Source organism: Tamandua tetradactyla, chromosome 21 (assembly GCF_023851605.1).
Source record: "Tamandua tetradactyla isolate mTamTet1 chromosome 21, mTamTet1.pri, whole genome shotgun sequence".
In the NCBI taxonomy this organism is placed as follows: domain Eukaryota; kingdom Metazoa; phylum Chordata; class Mammalia; order Pilosa; family Myrmecophagidae; genus Tamandua; species Tamandua tetradactyla.
In genome coordinates this window covers 34145914-34163753 of record NC_135347.1, presented here as the reverse complement: position 1 = coordinate 34163753, position 17840 = coordinate 34145914, and the positions used below count along the sequence as shown (strand labels likewise).

Sequence of the window (17840 nt, the reverse complement as noted above, 5' to 3'; positions counted from 1 at the left end):
TTAATTACTCACCCCACCAGCCCACAGTCCTGGTCAACTTTTCCGTCCCCTCTCTTGTCGCACCACAGAGCAGGGGCAAACCCTGCCCTACCCCACTCCACCATCTTCCCCCAACAGCACATTCATTTAAGAGCAGTTTATCATTTCAGCTTCTTCCCTGGCAACTTATTATTAATATAATTTTTCACATGAATAATAATAGAGGGTAAAGTAAAAATACAATCAGTAAATCACTTTAATAACAATGTTATGCAAACACAAATTGTCACAACCACATCTAACATCATTTTTATATTAGAATTTTAGATTTCTATTTTCAGAAAATTCCAGTAGCTTTTCATGTTTGTGAAAAACAAGGGAACCCTTTGAAAGTAGTCTATAAATTCCTTGATCGTCCACATTGCCTCACTTCACTGGACCAGCTCTCTGGGTTATGTGCAATTCAGCAAATACTTGCTTAACTTTCTGCTTCTCATTGCTAAAAAAAAAAAAAAAAAAAAAAAGAGAGAACTGAAGTAATGCTATAATCACATTCTCTGGTTAATATTTGTAGCACGTAAGAATGGTTATGGGTAGGTGGGAAGTCAAGAATACAGGATTTAAGGGAAGCACTAGCAGAGGTGGCAAAGCTTTTGTAGCATTTCTTTGTCCCTTTCATAACTTAAGGGAACACACACCTACTGTGATGCTTGTCATATATGTGGAGCCCTGCCAGCATTGAGAAAACAGCTGAAGCTTCTTTGTCCAGTCACAAGTGTTTCATACTTGGTGTTTACATCACCATCCTGGAAGAACTTACACTCTCTGCCCACACACTTCCATTTAAGGCATTGTTAATCTACATGGGTCTCTCTGTGTTCCTGAGCAAAACTCAGACTCAGAGGGCTCTGTCTTCATCTGAGGAGAGGAACCATAGTGAATGCTCATCGGCACCTTACTATTTATGCCACAGCTTTCTAGACTCTGTTTTCCCCCACAGTTCCACAGCCTTGCCTCCTCCTGTCCTCATCCCTCCACGTGCCTAACTAAATGGTTTTGCCATTAAGTTTGGTCAAAAGATCACTAGTGTGGGAGCCCCTGCTCCCGCCATAAGACCTCCTTTGCTGGGAGGATGCACCCATAAAACTCTCGTTGAATCCAATTCCCATAAAAAGATAGTGGTGGGAAAAATTAATTTGTTGGGCGGAGGTAAAAATTGCAACCCTACATATATTCCTACCTTTTTTAGAGTGTGATAGTATTTGGTCAATGTCTTCTGCTTTATGGGAATTTAGGAATTTTTTTTTTTTTATTGCATAGAATTCTGCAGAATTAAATTCTGTGGAACTTCAACCATCTGTCACTGAAGTATGCTAGGCAGTCTATGGTTATGCTTGAAGCTATTTTCTCTCACCAAAACAAACGACAATTTTATCTAAACACATGAAACATGCTCAATAAGCCGTGGTCAGTGCTGTCACAGCCTGACTTCCTGAAAGGGGAAAATATGACCTAGTCTAAGAGTCATTACCAATTTGGTGGTAGTTTCAGGTTATTGGATCTGTATCCATTCAGTACTTAGGGGTACCGTGGTTGAGACCATCATTTGGACAAGCTACCCAGACCAAATCAAGATGGAATTCAGTAATTACCCAGTGACGTTGATGGATGGGACCAATCATTCTGTAGGCTTAAAATGCTCTGCTTCCCCAGCTGATGGGAAGAAGCTTAAATTACTAATGACCTCCATGGCCTGACTGCTTTCATTGCTGGGTCAATGAAGCAAATTTAAAATAAGACAATGACTCAAAGCTATCACACAGTGAGGGAAAGACCCAGCAGTGCCTGTGGAGTCAGGGTTAAATCCACATCTCAGTTCTCCTGCAGAACTAACCACGTGATCTTGGGAAACTCACTTAGTGTTTCTGAGCTTCCGTTTCCTCACCTGTGAAACAACATCTTTCTCACACCCGTATAGTATGAGGATGAAGAGATAATGTAAAACCTTTGGCATAGTTTTGGTTTTCCTTTCTTTCTTTCACAGGATGTTTTTTATTATACAACAAAGGAAAGGGGGCCATTCTGTGGCATTTTCTCTAGAAGCCCAGAATCTGAACTTATGCCAGTATTGGAGATTATTACATTGTAATGAAGTAGAAGTATCTGAGATGTTTTATGCTTTTGAACAATGAAATAAAACTTGGCATCTTTTGGGGTACCCAAAGCAGTGATGTTGTGTATTTTGAGGGAGTCCAGAGATAAAAGAAACAGAGCAAGAAAACCCACAGAATGTTGAGAGGCCACGGATTTTTTTTCAAGGGCACCAAGTATTTCCTTCAGAATGGAGCAGTTTCCCGCACTTTCCTGTCTTTAAAGACAAGCACTGTTGTGAAATACACCATTTTCCAAATACTGGCTCCTTTCCTTGCCTGTAGGTTAAGATGACTGAACTTGAAGGAGGCCTCTTAGAATATCACTTCGAAGCAACTATGAAAATGAGTATACACCTTGTAGCCTACCTAGTTTGCAATTTCAACTCTGTGAGTGGCACAATCGTGTCAGGGGTCAAGCTGAGACTGGGTTCCGATTTTATACACGATGCAGAATAGTGTCTTGAAGGCAATGAGTTTTCCTTCATTTTCTTAAGAATTTTCCTTATTGTCCAAGACTGATGCTTCTTTTACAAAATAGACATAGACAAAAAATAAAATAAAAAGTTGTCTATAATCTTATCACCAAGATGTAACTACTGATAACATTAGAGCTTATGGCTTCCCAATTTTTTCTATATGTATGTCATTGCGTGTGTACAATAACAATATATAATGTCCATATAGGCATACTTTGCACAAAATAATATTTTATGCAAATGTTTTAACCCAGTTTTATCTTTAATAGGATATGAGGAACTGAATGTTATTAGATGTTTTTCTATAACATTATATTAATAATTGTAAAGTGCTACCCTGAGTGTAGGTACTATTAGGGTTTTTAAAATCGGTGTCTTATTTTAGGACATTCATATTGCTTGAAAATTGTTTTTCTAACATTTTTTTCTTTAGTAAAAGGAGGCCTTTGTATTTTTTGGAGTCCTCATTACTTTTTGCAAAAATTTTACAGTTCCGCCCAATGGTCAATGATCTTGGGTAGTTAATTTTTTGGCAAACAACTATACAGACACTAAAGGGAAAAAAGATCTCCTTATCCTGAGAAACTAAATGGTAGACATAAAACCATATTCAAAGAACCATAAATAATGCTTATGAATTGCATGGCACAATTTATATACATGCCAAATCCATGGAGATATATAAGGGACTGTGCATCCATATGCGTATAATGTCATCCCTGAACACGGACATATGCAGACACAGGTGTATATGTGTGGCAGGTCAGATGGCACTTTACTTGAGGACAATATTTCTGCCAACATTCTTGCATTCAGATACCAGCTCTGCAACTTTCCATCTGGGCTTTTGGAAGCCAGTTACTATATCTCCATGGGTTTCGATCTCTTCATCATGAAGGTAATAGCACATACTTCACAGTGTGCTCATGAGGAGTAAATTAAAATTTATATGCAAGCATTTAGCATAGAGCTTCGCAAGCCATTAAAAAATGCTGACTATTGCATATCCTCAGTATAAAATTTCTGAGGGACTTCAGTGCATTCAGAGCATGAAAGCAAGTCACAAAATCAAAAAAGCAGTGCTTTACTTGGAACCAGGGAAACCTGGAATCTAATTTTGCTTTTTTCCATTTCACGGCTAGTTACTTTGAGGAAGTCATTTGACATAGTTGACATTTTGAAGTTTAAAGCAAACTGACAGGGGAGCGGATCCAATAAAATCTTGAAGGCTTTCCCACCTCCTCAGCCTGGATTTTATTTGAATTGTGTTTATAATTTTTTATTATAATTATTTGTTTGAATTGTGGTTATAATTTTGGAAGGCTAGTTCTCAAGTTCTAGAGTATAGTATAGAAGTGAACTTAAATGGGGTCTCGTAATATGATAGGTTAATGTAGCTCAAATTTTACAGATTAGCCCCTAAAATTTGGACTACCACAAAATATTCATAGCTGTTTATCATTTCCAGGACTAACTTTTGCTTTAATACTTTACAGAAACTCTTATCCCTTATTGACAATGAGCTTAGTGTTATCTCTCAATACTTTCTTGAAAAATGCAGTCTGCTTTTCTTCAGGTAAGGGTTGTCAGGAAGGGAATTGTGCCTTAATTACTTAAAAGCTATTAGATATCACTTATCCCTCCAAAGCTGTTTCTGAAAAAGTGAAGGAAACGCTTGATAAACGCTGTCATCTGAAGACCACTTATTCTGGTCAACATATTCCATATGTCCATCTATGCATCCCCAGACAAATGGAGTCAAACACAACATGCTTTGGACGCATTACTGAAGCTACTTGGTTTTTATGAATGTTACTTTGATATCAGCTATTCACTACCAAAACTGAGTAGGTTCAAATTCCACATCACCGCCTTTATTTTGGCTCATCTGACTTGCTTTGATTTCTCTGTGTTTATGTGTGATATAAATGGCACTGAAGAGGTTGAATTAGCCCATGAAGGAACTATTCATTCCTCAGAGATGGTCCTTGAGTGTAGAAAAAGGCATTCATGAGAAGCCCAAATATTGTGGATCATTTTTTCTATTCCCTCTCAGGTTTAGTATCGACACATGTGCATTGCACATTTAATTGAATGAATTTTCTTAAACAATTTCCACGCCCTTTAGATAAAAGACGAAAATTAACCAAAGACTTATGTAAACAAAAAGCTGAAAACTGTCCCTCCATCCATTACCTGTATTGATCCTTGAGGTCAGAGTTCAAAACTGAGACAGATTTTTGCTTTAGAAAATTTGGATGAAACAAATCATTTGGAGTGGTATTAGAATTCCTTACATGGGATGATATTCATAGTCTATCAGGTTTTATTTGTTCTCTTAAAAAATAAAAGAAGTGATTTTTTACAGTGTTGCAGGTCATATAAAAATCATGACATAAAATTAATAATTTCTATAGATTAGTTTTTAAAGTTTCTGACAGTGTTAAACATTTTTTTTCACTTTAGGACATTGAGACATACTCCTTCTCATATCCTTTCTCTCCCCTCCTCCACCCTGGCCCTGTTTGCTCACCCTGTTTCTCTTAAAGAAGTTAAAAGGGACCATTAAAACCATCTTCAGGGGCTAATTCCTATAGTTCCTGAGTCTTACTGTAATAAATAGTGCAGATTCTAAACATTCATCAATATGGATATACTGAGCTCAGTTTACTTATAACCCACTGCTATCCTCTAGGTCAAAAGTCAAGGAAAGATCAATAGCAACCATCAATCCTACATTTTTCCAGAAAAAAAAAGCGCCTCCCAAGAAGCATTCAGCTTGAGAAAAAAATAGAGCAGATAAAAGTACCTCTAACGGCTATGGGAAATAATCCATTCTCTCTCATACATGCCTGTCTATAATTAGGATATATCATGCCTGAATTACTTAAAAGCTATTAAATATCACTTAACCCTCCAAGGCTGTTTCTTAAAAAGTAAAGGAAACACTTGATAAATCTTACCCTACATTAAAATCACAATTACAAATATTTATTAAATGAGTTTGAAATCACAGTTGAACAAAATGCTCTAGAAGGTAGTTCTAAAGAGGGAAGACAAGACAAAGGAACAAAGCAGGATTATAAAATCAATTTATGAGCCAGAGCAGCTGAGTGATTTCTAGAGCTCCGGATGGAAGAAAGGGAAGGCTAGGCTTTAATCTTTACTTGGAGTTGTGACAGCCAGAAAGTTTATTTTCATTAGTCACCCCCTATGTTAAGACCAAATGTACAATTGTCTTATGAATAAATTATATGTATATTAAAAGTCTTACAATACGTGTAGATACTTGTTGAGAATTTATCTGTTCTTCCATGACCTGCAACTTTTCTTTGGCAGTAGATTCTATCATTTCTATCAATATTGATATTCCCATTTCTTCCCTTTGAAATCTCATAATGTTTGAACAGGTTTTTCTTTCTTTTTTAATATATGTAAATGTGTCATCAGACATCTAAACAATGCATCACCTTTCATTATGGCAGGAAATTTTAAGTGTGAAAAAGGAGAGTGATTGCTTTGAGGAATATTTAATAAATGCTGTTTTCTGAGTCATAACAGGAGTCCTTAAAATTTGGATCATATATTTAGCATCAAGGTCTTGGCAAGGGCCAAACAAGCGATATCTAACTCAGCCAGAGAAGGCGGGGAACAGGCTTTGTTTTTATCTGAACTGGTTTACTGTCCTTTGGGAATCTGATAAAGGAGATGGACTTCTTCCCCAGAAAAATGCACAGAAAAACACAGAAAAAATCCTTTTAATGGGTTCAAACATTTTCTTAGGAAAAGTTCACAAGCTCTTCTGGAAAACATTTTTCTAATTAGATGAAGGAAAACTATACCCTGGCTTAGTCATGCTTCTATCTGTTTAAAGATTCTGCTAAGTATGTCTGAACAGTTATGAGCAGGGCTCAAGCTGATTCCTTGAGTGTAGAGAACTGTTGGTTTAGTTGATTAGTTGCTTCTAAAGGAAAAGAAAATTAAGAGAAAAGAGAGGAAGAATTCTTTAGACCGCTGGCTTATTTTTTCCCTCTAATACAATAGTAAGATACTTCATCCTTGTTTTTTATAGTATCATTCATTCTGGTCTCTGAAAGTGATTTAAAATAGTACATCTCCAGGAGGCAATTCACAGGACCACTGAAAGTAGAAAATACTCTCTCTTTTATATTTCCTCGATGATGGAAAGTAACTGTATCAATGAATCTTATAAATCATGCCACGTGAAGGAATATGAATGTATTAAGACATAATACAGATAATCTAAAATAAATTGATATACCTTACACCTAATTTGCTTAATGATTATTTGATTTCGCTTCTCCCCCTAAGTCTTTCTGAAGAGTTAGAAGAAATGTCAGTGTTGAAAATGGAATCGAATTGCCCTAAGGTCAGAAAAAATGTATGCCCAGAGCTTTTTTTCTACTGCCGTAGAAGGACACTTGCTCATAATAGAGGCCATTATGTGCTTGAAATATTGATTGAAATATTAACTAAGGAGACTGTTCCTAAAAGAAGTTTTCCCATAATTAAAAATCCCATGTCTTTCTCTTTTTTTGAGAACTGAGCTCATTATATGTTTCCCAATTTTGATGTATTGTAAACACATTAGAGATTATTTGATACCTTTTAGCTTTACAATTTCTCAGTATTACTAATACAAAATATGTTCATGTTTTTAAATACATTATTTTCTTGGCAGCATCTAAAGTATTTTCAGAATCCAGCCCATTTAGAGGCAAAATGGTTAAATGTCTATAGGTTACTCCACCTACAACCAAAACTGTATTGATAGAACCTGTTCCTCTTGATAATGGGGACTGATTATTTTCAGGTTAACTACAAGGCTCCATGTCAGTGTTAAGAAGTCTTTATTTTCAGAAAGTCTACTTACATGTATCTACATATTTGAGGAGGGAGCAAATCCAACTTCTGGTTTGGAAGCCACGTTGATCAAGTTTACTGGTTCTTATTTCTTAGATCTAGCTGCTATTCTGGGGACCATGGAAAATGGGGCCTCCTCACATATAGAGAGACATCATGTTATTTGTTCCCAAGACTTCTTCTGCTTCTGATAAACTATGGGTCACCAGAGTCACAGCCCATGAACAAGCACAATAGGTACTTTCAACTCTGACATTCTCTTAGTATCAACCCCAAAGAGCATTATATTATATAGAATGCCTTCAATCTCCTAAAACAACATGGAATCATTTCAGTTTAATTCTAGAGGCTACCTTAAGGATGATCAAATTCAACATGTTATATCAAGTTGCAAAGAACTCAATCTCTAGATCCCAGGATTCATATTGGAATTCTTATCACAAAGGAAGTAGCCACTATATTTATCCTCTTAAACATTTCAAACCAGAGCAGTGGCCCCAATGTCCTTTCATAAACAAGGGTGGGAGCTATGTAGGCATGCAGAGCACAGAACTGGAAACCCTACAAAAAAAGATTTCTATTTAAAATAATTCTCCTTCTACCCCTTAGTACCCTGGCATCCCAACCAAGGGCAAAAATCAATCCTCCTGTAAAGAAGTGTAACTAATAAAGTATCAGTGGCTAAGAGAGTTCAAATAGAATTGGGAGGCTATTTGAACTCCCAATTTGAGGTTGCTCGTACGCAAGCTTCAGTTAGACCTTGCTACCTATGATAACATGCCAATCCCCAACCAGGACCATTCCAGCCAATCTTAAAGAACACCTAGGGCAATATGTAACTTTTGTTCCATGCACTAGTGTAACTTTCCAGAAACCTACAGCCTCCAGATGGGTCCCTGGACCAGATAAATCCAGAAACCTAGAGGGCCCAACCTCTCCAGAACATCAGCTAGTTCTATATCTCTATCCCATATTATTGACAGCCCCTTCCAACTTGAAAAAGTTAGAATGGGCATAGTCCAAATACCCCTAAAGAGAGGGACAGAAAAATCAAAGGTGATGGTGGAGCTATACAGAGAAGATAGGGTTTAACATCCAAATATGATTGCTGAATCACTATATTCATATTTCTTTTAGTCTCCAGTATCTTAGAGCGGCTAGAAGTAAAATCCTAAAATTGCGGAATTGACCCATACCAAACTCTGAAATATGTTCTGCAACTAATTGTTGCACTGTGCTTAGAAATTTATTGCTTTTATATATACATATGCTATTTTTCACAAAAAAGGAAACAAGTCAATTGTGATGATAAAAATAATATTTATTCCTTCTAGCCTCCAATGTTCAGGAGCAGCTAGAAGGAAAAATCTGAGATGATAGTATGGTATCCCATGACAAACTCTGGGATCTGTCCTGTAACTACTTGTTGAAGAGTGCTTTGAAAACTATTGCTTTTTTATTTCTTTGCTTTGTGTATATATTATACTATACAATAAAAGGTTAAAAAAAATTGCTGCAGTTGAACCCTAAGTACCTAATCTGGGACTTTGACAACTTGGTTGTTCACCAGGCACACAACTAAATTATAGTTGCTTGCTATTAGTCATGGTCATGTGCATAGGCTTTGACATACGGACTGCAAGCTGGGAGCCACACCCATTCCAACTAGCCGGAATGGAGAAGACCCTCAGGACCACCTTGTGAACCATGTTTTGAAGATGGTAAAGTCACAAAATGAAGTTTCTACGTAACTGCTTGGGAAAAGCCACTTGCGTATCAAGAGCGCCTTTTGGACACCCTGAAGGAGAAAACTAGACTTGTGATAATACACTGAAATTTGGGGTTTTGTCTATTTTAACAGCTAGTATTATCTTAAATAATAAATGCAATACATTATTTCAGCCCTAGGGAAAAAAATCAATCCTCCTCCAGGTGGAACTGTGATTATATGGCCATAATGAAATACTTTAAGTCTAAATACTCAGAAGTGAGTTCATTATGTGTTCCCCAATTTTGATGAACTGTAAACACATTAGAAATTATTTGATACATTTTCTTTTTTGCATGGGCAGGCACCAGGAATCGAACCCAGGTATCTCACTATTTGATACCTTTTATCTGTAAGTTTTTTCCATATTACCAATATAAAATATGCTCATGTTTTTAAATAAATTATTTTCTTAGCAGTAATATATAGAAATTACTTTCAGAATCCTGCACATTTAGAAACAAAATGCCTAAACGTCTATAGGTTACTCCACCTACAACCAAAACTGTATTGATAGAACCTGTTCCCCCTGATAATGGGGACTGATTATTTTCAGTGTAACTACAAAGCTCCATGTCAGTGGACTGCTTGACCCTGGGCATGTTCCCTAACTGCTCTGAGGCTCAGCGTCTTCATCTACAGAATGAAGTTAATAGTAGTGCCTGCTTCGTAAACCCACTGGGTGGATTACTGATTAAGAAAGTGTCTGTGCCTGTCATGTGGGAAGCACTTGATAAATATTATTAGGGATGGCAGCAATGACCACAGTGCTCCAAATCTCCATGATGAGATTTCCAAGAGCCATTCTCAGCACTGTATCACATAAATACGGAACAGCAAACTTAGATCTCATCAGAGATTATTTCCAATCTACTTCATTTCTGAAAGGTCTCAGTAACTCAGTAAAAGCACAGGAAATTCTCTTTCACCCTGCAGGCAAACATCATTCCATTGTAAAATTCTGCAAAAAAAAGTCACCCTTTATCATCACCATAATAATAAATTTTTTTTTTAAAAAAGAGCAGTCAGCTAAGTACCTAATGGCATGCTCAGCACTGTACTTGGAGAACATATAGACTGCTTCTCCTCACTGGCCCATTTAGGGGCTTTGATCATTAGTCACCAGGGGCTCCAAAGCACTTAATTGAGCCTGGGGATTCCTCATCTTTCTGCCCCATGTTCACAGGGAAATGACTTGAGAGTGCCACCTCTCAGGCTCCATGCTCCCTCTGTGCCTTCCTTTGATAGCTTCTCTTACATGGAGACACAGAATCTAGGGCTGAAGCAGCAGACAGCATTTTGCCTTGCCTATTGTGTCTCCCCAATGGTCTTTATGAGACCACATTGCTCCTCTACATAAAACCTGGCAAGGACTCCCCAGTGTCAGTGGGTAAATCAAAAGTCCTTATAATGACATACAAGGCCTCCCTGTCCTGGTGTCTCCCCATGTCTCCAGCCTCATCTTTTACCCACACTCTGAGCTTTAGCCATCCCAGACCACCTGCCATTTGTCTACTGGATGACCTCTATCACTGTATTGGGTATACAGCAGTAACTGTATTATATACATCTTTGTATTTCTAACTTATGGCATGGTGCCAGGCACATGTAGTTTCTCAATATATTTTTTGAATGAAAACCCTCTTACTAAGTGGCTAAGTGACCGTGGTCAGTTCAACCTGTACGCATATTTACCATTTCTCAAATTGAGGAAACACCCCCATCCTTTTCCACAGATGTCCTTGGGAAGATTGGTATATGCAAAATTATCTGAGGTTGTAAACAAGGAATAGAATCTAAACAGTTTCTAGAAGTTACATACATAGCGTTTTCTATTCTATAACTAAAACAAGACTCCTTTGAACCTTAAAATCTTGTTCTTTAAGCTTCCTGATCTTCTGCAGATTCCAATCCTAAAAGAGATGTATTAAATGCACAGTATTCAACATATAGGCTAAATAAATAAATAAACAAATTAGTAAATAAATAGATGAATTTAGATAAATTAATAAACAATATAAAAGCACATGAAAGAAGATTAATACATAGACCTTGTGTTATATATAAAATGTAGGTCAAGAGTTAATATTTACTTAGATTATCCTGATGCATTCTTTTTATTTTAATTATATGTCAGAAATGTCAGAGTTTTATTCTCTGTAGTGGCCAAGTTAATCTCTGGAAATAAATCTGAAACAGAGGTTAACAACTAAATTTATTCATCAGTAATATTATGTAACTACCTGAGTGCCTTAAACGAATTTTTATTGTTTTTTTTCAGTACCTGTTACTTACTATCAAAAGATAACTTAACCAAGCACATTTTTATATTTATCCTCAGACCTTTGCCATAAATCTAGGACAAAGCTAGTTTCAGTTTTAGTACTTTAAAACATTAAAATGTGCAGTGCACCAAAGTATTACAAGACAAACAAAGAAAAAGGAAATTATGGACCATCCAAAGGAACAAGCTAAACATCCAGAAATCAACAGTAAAGAAGATCAGATTTTAGACATACTGAACAAAGATTGTAAAAAAAAAAAGATCCTTAGTATGTTTAAGGTGACAAAGGAAAACACAGAGAAAGAATGAGAGGCTATTGGGGAAGCAATGAATGAAGAATATGAGAATCTCAATAAAGAGATAGAAATCTCTAAAAAGAACCAACAAGCATTGGAGTTGAAGACCACAATAACTGAAATAAAAATTCCTTAGCAGGTTTCAACAGCAGATTAGAGCTGGCAGAAGGAAGAATCAGTGAACTAAAAGAGAGACAATGAAATGATCTAGGCTGAGGAGCAGAAAGTAAGAACGGAAAAAAAAGTTAACACAGTCTTAAATACCTGTGGGAAAACTTTCAGCATATCAATATACACATTATGGGAGTCCCAGAGACAAAGAGCAGAAGGAGTATTCAAAGAAATAATGGCATAAAACTTCCCAAATTTAATGAAAGACATAAATATTCACATTCAAAAACCCCATGACCCACAAAGAGGATAAATTCAGAGAGAAACTTACCCAGACACATAATAATCAAACCATCAAATGCCAAGAATGAAGAGAGACTTATGAAAGCTACAAGAAAAAAGAAATGTGTTATGGAGAAAGGCATCCCAATAACATTAATTGCCAGTTTCTCATCAGAAATCAGGGAGGCAGGAAGGCAGTAGGATGAAATATTTAAATGTTAAGGAAAAGTGCTGACCAAGAGTTTTATAGATGGTGAGATTTTCTTTCAAAACTGAGGGAGAGATTAAGGCACTCCCAGATAAACAAAAGCTGACAGAGTTCATCACAGAGTCTGAGACGTTCTACAGGAGATGTTAAAGAAAATTCTTCTGTCTGAAAGGAAAGGATACTAGACAGTGGCAAAGGTAGCAACGTGCGTAATTATAAATACCAGAAATATTGTATTGTATTTTTTGTCTGTAACTTCACTTTTTGCTTATTACAGGTGCTAAAATTCAAAATTATTTCTTCAAAAAAAAAAAAGAAAGAAATCCATGGTTTGGGACATAAGTGTATTAAGATATAATTTGTAACAAGTACAACAAAATGGTGGGAGGATAGAGGAGTATAGGAACAGTGACTGTGAATTCTATTGTTAAGTTGGTCTCAAATCAAATGTGATGGATTTAGGATTTAGGATTAAATTTAAGTCCTATGGTAACCTTAAAGAAAATATATGAAAAATAAAACCATAAAGAAATGAGAAGGAAGAAGGCACTCAAGATGGTGCAATGCAAAGCATCAAATAAAATAAAAGTAGCCATTAATGGAAGACTTGAGGGTCAAAATGTATAAGATGTAAAAGGCTGAAGAGCAAAATGGCAGAAGAAAGTACTGCATTATCAGTAGTTACATTAAATGTAAATGCATTAAAATCTCCTGTTAAAAGGCAGGGACTGGCAGAATGGAAAACAAACAAAAGCATAATCTAATCTATGCTCTATACAAGAAATTCACCTTAAATTCAAAGACACGAGTAGGTTGGAAGTGAAAGGATGGATAAAAACACCAAGCAAATAGAAACCAAAAGGGATTTGGGGAAGTTATAATAATCTCAGATAAAATGGACATTAAGTCAAAAACTGTTACAAGGGACAAAGGAGATCACTATATATTGATAAAGGGGTCTATTGAAAAAAGAAGATATAACAGTCATAAATTTAAGTGTACCTAATGGCAGAGCCCCAAAATAAATGAAACAAATAATGAAAGATTTGAATGGAGAAATAGACAATTCTCCATTAATCATAGGAAACTTCTGTACACCATTTTAAAATATGAATGGAACATCTAAATAGAAGATCAATAAGGAATTAGAAGACATGAATGATACTGTTAAACTACTGGACCTAACAGACATATATAGACTACTTCATTCAACATTATCAGAACACACATTCTTCTCTAGTGCACATGAATCATTCTCTAGGAGAGACCATATGTTAGGTCACAAAATGAGCCCCAATAAATTAAAAATTATTGAAATCATACAGTGTATCTTCTCCTACAACAATGGACTGAAGCTAGAAACAATAACGAGAGAGAGAGGAGACTGGGCAAGATGGCAGTGTAGTGAGGTGTGTAATTCAGTTTGTCTTCTGGGGAAGCAAGTAAATAGCTAGGAACTGTATGCAACAACTGTTTGGGGGACTTTAGTGACTAGACACGCATTGTACACCAATTTGGAATGGGTAGAACAGCCAAGATCCCACACAGAACTGTAAGTCTCCCAAACCGTGGAGGCTAGTGCCCCTCCCCTACAAGCATGGTGGAGTGGTTCCCTGAGGAGAAAGAAACAGACTCTACTAGGAGCAAGAAAGGTAGCTCAACCAAACTCCAATTGTAGAATTAATTAACAAATTTTGTCTGTAGAAAAAAAGCCCCTAGCACAGATAAACATGGAGTAAGTACTAAATACTGGAAAAGGGCTGGGCCCCAAGAAAAGGGGGCACATAGAACCCTGTACCAACTCTAGCTCTTGATTGACAAACCTGGAGGACTTGGGTACAGCTCTGAAAGGTTTTTTTACTCTTTTTCTTTTCTTTTTTTTTTTTTTTTAACCTCTTAATGGTTCATTAGATAGAACTACAGGCATTCTCAAGTTTCAGCACTGCCCAGTCAAGGGTAAAATTAAGCCATGTTTGAGAGACAAAGTAACTAGTTAGGTGAATGGTGATAATTCCCTAAAGGTGTGTCTTTACAGAGTTTCTACTGAGAGCAAAGGAAGGTAGCTCAGCTGACCACCAATTGCAGTTTAATCCCAGCAGAGAGGAGGCAGGGCTGATAGGAAAAAATGTTAACTAGAACAAAATAGAATAAGGATGGAAGATTTTGGAGTCAGCAAGCTCATGTACTGGAACTTTGGGGGCTGCGGACTGACTGAAAAGGAATTTCTTTTATTTTATTTTACTGTAAACTATTTCAAGCAGCTCATTAGAGAAAGCCCCAGGCATTCTCAACTGTCAGTGGTTCCCAACCAAGCACTGAGTTAAGATAAATCTGAGAGAGAAATTAATGAGCTAATTGAGGGAGATAATTCCCTAAAGGGTGTGTCTTCCCCAAGAAAAGGGGGCAGGGCCCAGCTCAAGTGGTGAACTTCCTTCAGAAAACCCAAGCCCTAGGGGCTGGAAATAAAAGCAACAAAGGCCTGCCCTCTACCCCAGACTCTCTCTCAACCATCCCCTGTGAAGGGGAGGCGCTGAGAATTAAAGGCCCTGCATCACTCTACACTGTTGGGGAGCTGAGGGCTGACAAGCACCACCTGCTGGGAAGGATAGGCAAAAGACAGAGTCTAGAGGCTTCATAGGAAAGTCTGTCAACCTGCCCAGTCTCACCATCAGGGAAACTTGATACTGATTACCCTCTCCTCCTAAGATGTGGGTTTGTCTAATATGGGAAAATCTGACTGGGGTCAATCATAGCTGAGGAGACCCTCCTCAAAAATCTTCCATATAGGCAGGGCCAGAACCAGAAAAACAAGAGCTGAAAAATTCTTATCAGTTAAAGAGGAGCTATGCTAGAGGTCTGAAATAAGTTGAACTGAATGCCAAAGAACAGATAGAGAACAAAGCCAACCAACAAGAAAATCCTAGGTAAAAGAGTGAAAACAACCTCCAGAATAAAGAGAATAAGCTATGAAATTAAATGCTTAGACACCAGCAAAAAATAATGAGTCATACTGGGAAAAACAAAGATATGGCTCAAGTAAAGTACAAATCAAAATTTCAAATGAGACACAGGAGTTGAAACAACTATTAAAGATGTTCAAACAGACATGCACAATCACATCAAAAATGAAATCAAAGTTGAAGGAAAATATGGCAAAAGAGATGGAGGATATAAAGAAGACATTGGATGACCATGAAGAAAAACTCAAAAGCTTGAAAAATCAAATGACAGAACTTATGGGAATGAAAGGCACAATAGAAGAGTTGGAAAAAAAATAGAGACCTACAACAGCAGATTTGAAGAGGCAGAAGAAAGGATTTGTGAACTAGAGGACAGGACATCTGAAATCCTACACACAAAAGAACAGAATGGAAAAATGTGAACAAGGTCTCAGGGAATTGAATGACAACATGAAGTGCATGAATATACATGTTATGGGTGTCTCAGAAAGAGAAAAGAAGGGAAAAGGGGATGAAAGACAAATGGAGAAAATAATCACTGAAAATTTCCCATCTCTTATGAAAGACATAAAATTATAGATCCAAGAAGTACAGTGTACCCCAAACAGAATAACCTGAATAGATCTATTTGAAGACACTTACTAATCAGTTTGTCAAATATCAAAGACAAAGAGAATTCTGAAAACAGTGAGAGAAAATCAATCCATCACATTCAAGGGAAGCTCAATAAAACTATGTGAACATTTCTCAGCAGAAACCATGGAGATGAGAAGCAGTGGTATGATATATTTAAGATTCTGAAAGATTAAAGTGCCAACCAAAAATTCTGTACCCAGCAAAACTGTCCTTCAAAAAGGAGGGGGAGTTTAAAATATTTTCAGACAGTCACTGAGATAGTTTGTGACAACAGTTCTACATGAAATACTAATGGGAGCACTACAGGAAAATAAGAAAAGTCAGAAGAGAGGTCTGGAGAATAGCATAGAAATGAAGGCTACAAGTAAAGGTAAAAAGAGAAAAAAATAAGATAAGACATATAAAATCCAAAAGACATAATGGTAGAAGAAAGTACTGCCTTTACAGTAATAGCATTAAATGTTAATGAATTAAACTCCCCAATCAAATGACATAGACTGGTAGAATGAATTAAAAAACAGGACCCATCTATATGCTGTCTACGAGAGACTCACTTTTAGAACCAATGACAAAAACAGATTGAAAATGAAAGGTTGGGAAAAGATATTTCACATGAAGACCAACCAGAAAAGAGTTGGGGTAGCTATACTAATATTCAACAAATTAGGCTTCAAATGTAAAACAATTTAAAAAGATAAAGAAGGACACTATGTAATAATAAAAGGAAATATTCATCAAGGGGACATGACAATCATAAATATTTATGCACTGGGCCAGAGTTCTCCAAAACACATGAGGCAAACACTGAAAACACTGAAGGGAGAAGTAAACACTACAACAATAATAGTTGGAGATGTCAATAGACAATTCTCATCAATGGATAGAACACTGACAGAAAGTCAATAAGGAAACAGAGATTTTGAATAATATAATGAATGAACCAGACTTAACAGAACATTATACCCCACAACAGCAGAAGACACATTTTTCTCAAGTGCTAATGGATCATTTTCCAGGATAGACCATATGTTGGCTCAAAAACAGGATTCAATAAATTTTAAAAGATTGAAATTATATGTGTGTTGTATAATTATGATTTCTCAGATCATAATGGAATGAAGTTGGAAATCAATAACAGACAGAGGCCAGAGAATTCACAAATATGTGGAGGCTAAACAACACATCTTTAAACAATAGTGGGTTAAGGAGGAAATTGCAAGAGAAATTAGTAAATATCTCAAGAAAAATGAAAATGAAAACACAATATATCAAAACTTATGGGATGCATCAAAAGCAGTGCTGAGAGAGAACTGTATTGCCCTAAATGCCTATATTAAAAAAGAAAGAGCAAAAATTGAAGAATTAACTGTTTACCTGGAAGAACTAGAGAAAGAACAGCAAACTAACCGAAAAGCAAACAGAAGGGAAGAAGTATCAAAGACTACGGCAGAACAAAATGAAATTGGGAATATGAAAACAATAGTGAGAATCAATAAAACCCAAACATAGTTCTTTGAGAAAATCAATAAAATCTAAGGGAGAAAGAATGAAAATAAATATATTCAGAAATGGGAAAGGGGGTGTTCTAGTTTGCTAGCTGCCAGAGTGCAATATACCAGAAATGGAATGGCTTTTAACAAGGGGAATTTAATAAGTTGCTAGTTAACAGTTCTAAGGCCAAGAAAATGTCTCAATTAAAACAACTCTATAGAAATGTCCAATCTAAGACATCCAGAGAAAGATACTTTGGTTCAAGAAAGCCAGTGAAGTTCAGGATTTCTCTTTCAAGCGAAAGGGCACATT

The 17840-nt window shown here is 36.5% G+C and overlaps 1 long non-coding RNA gene across 1 annotated transcript in view; it reads right to left on the bottom strand.

Moving 5' to 3' along the window:
- Window positions 1–276: 276 nt before the first annotated feature.
- LOC143665556 (uncharacterized) overlaps window positions 277–17840 on the bottom strand; it is a 62676-nt gene continuing 45112 nt past the window's right edge. Inside the window, exons 2-3 of the long non-coding RNA XR_013167052.1 lie at window positions 2499–2656; window positions 277–478 (exon numbers count right to left, since the gene is read on the bottom strand). This is a non-coding gene — a long non-coding RNA (uncharacterized LOC143665556). The remainder of the gene's footprint in view (window positions 479–2498; window positions 2657–17840) is intronic.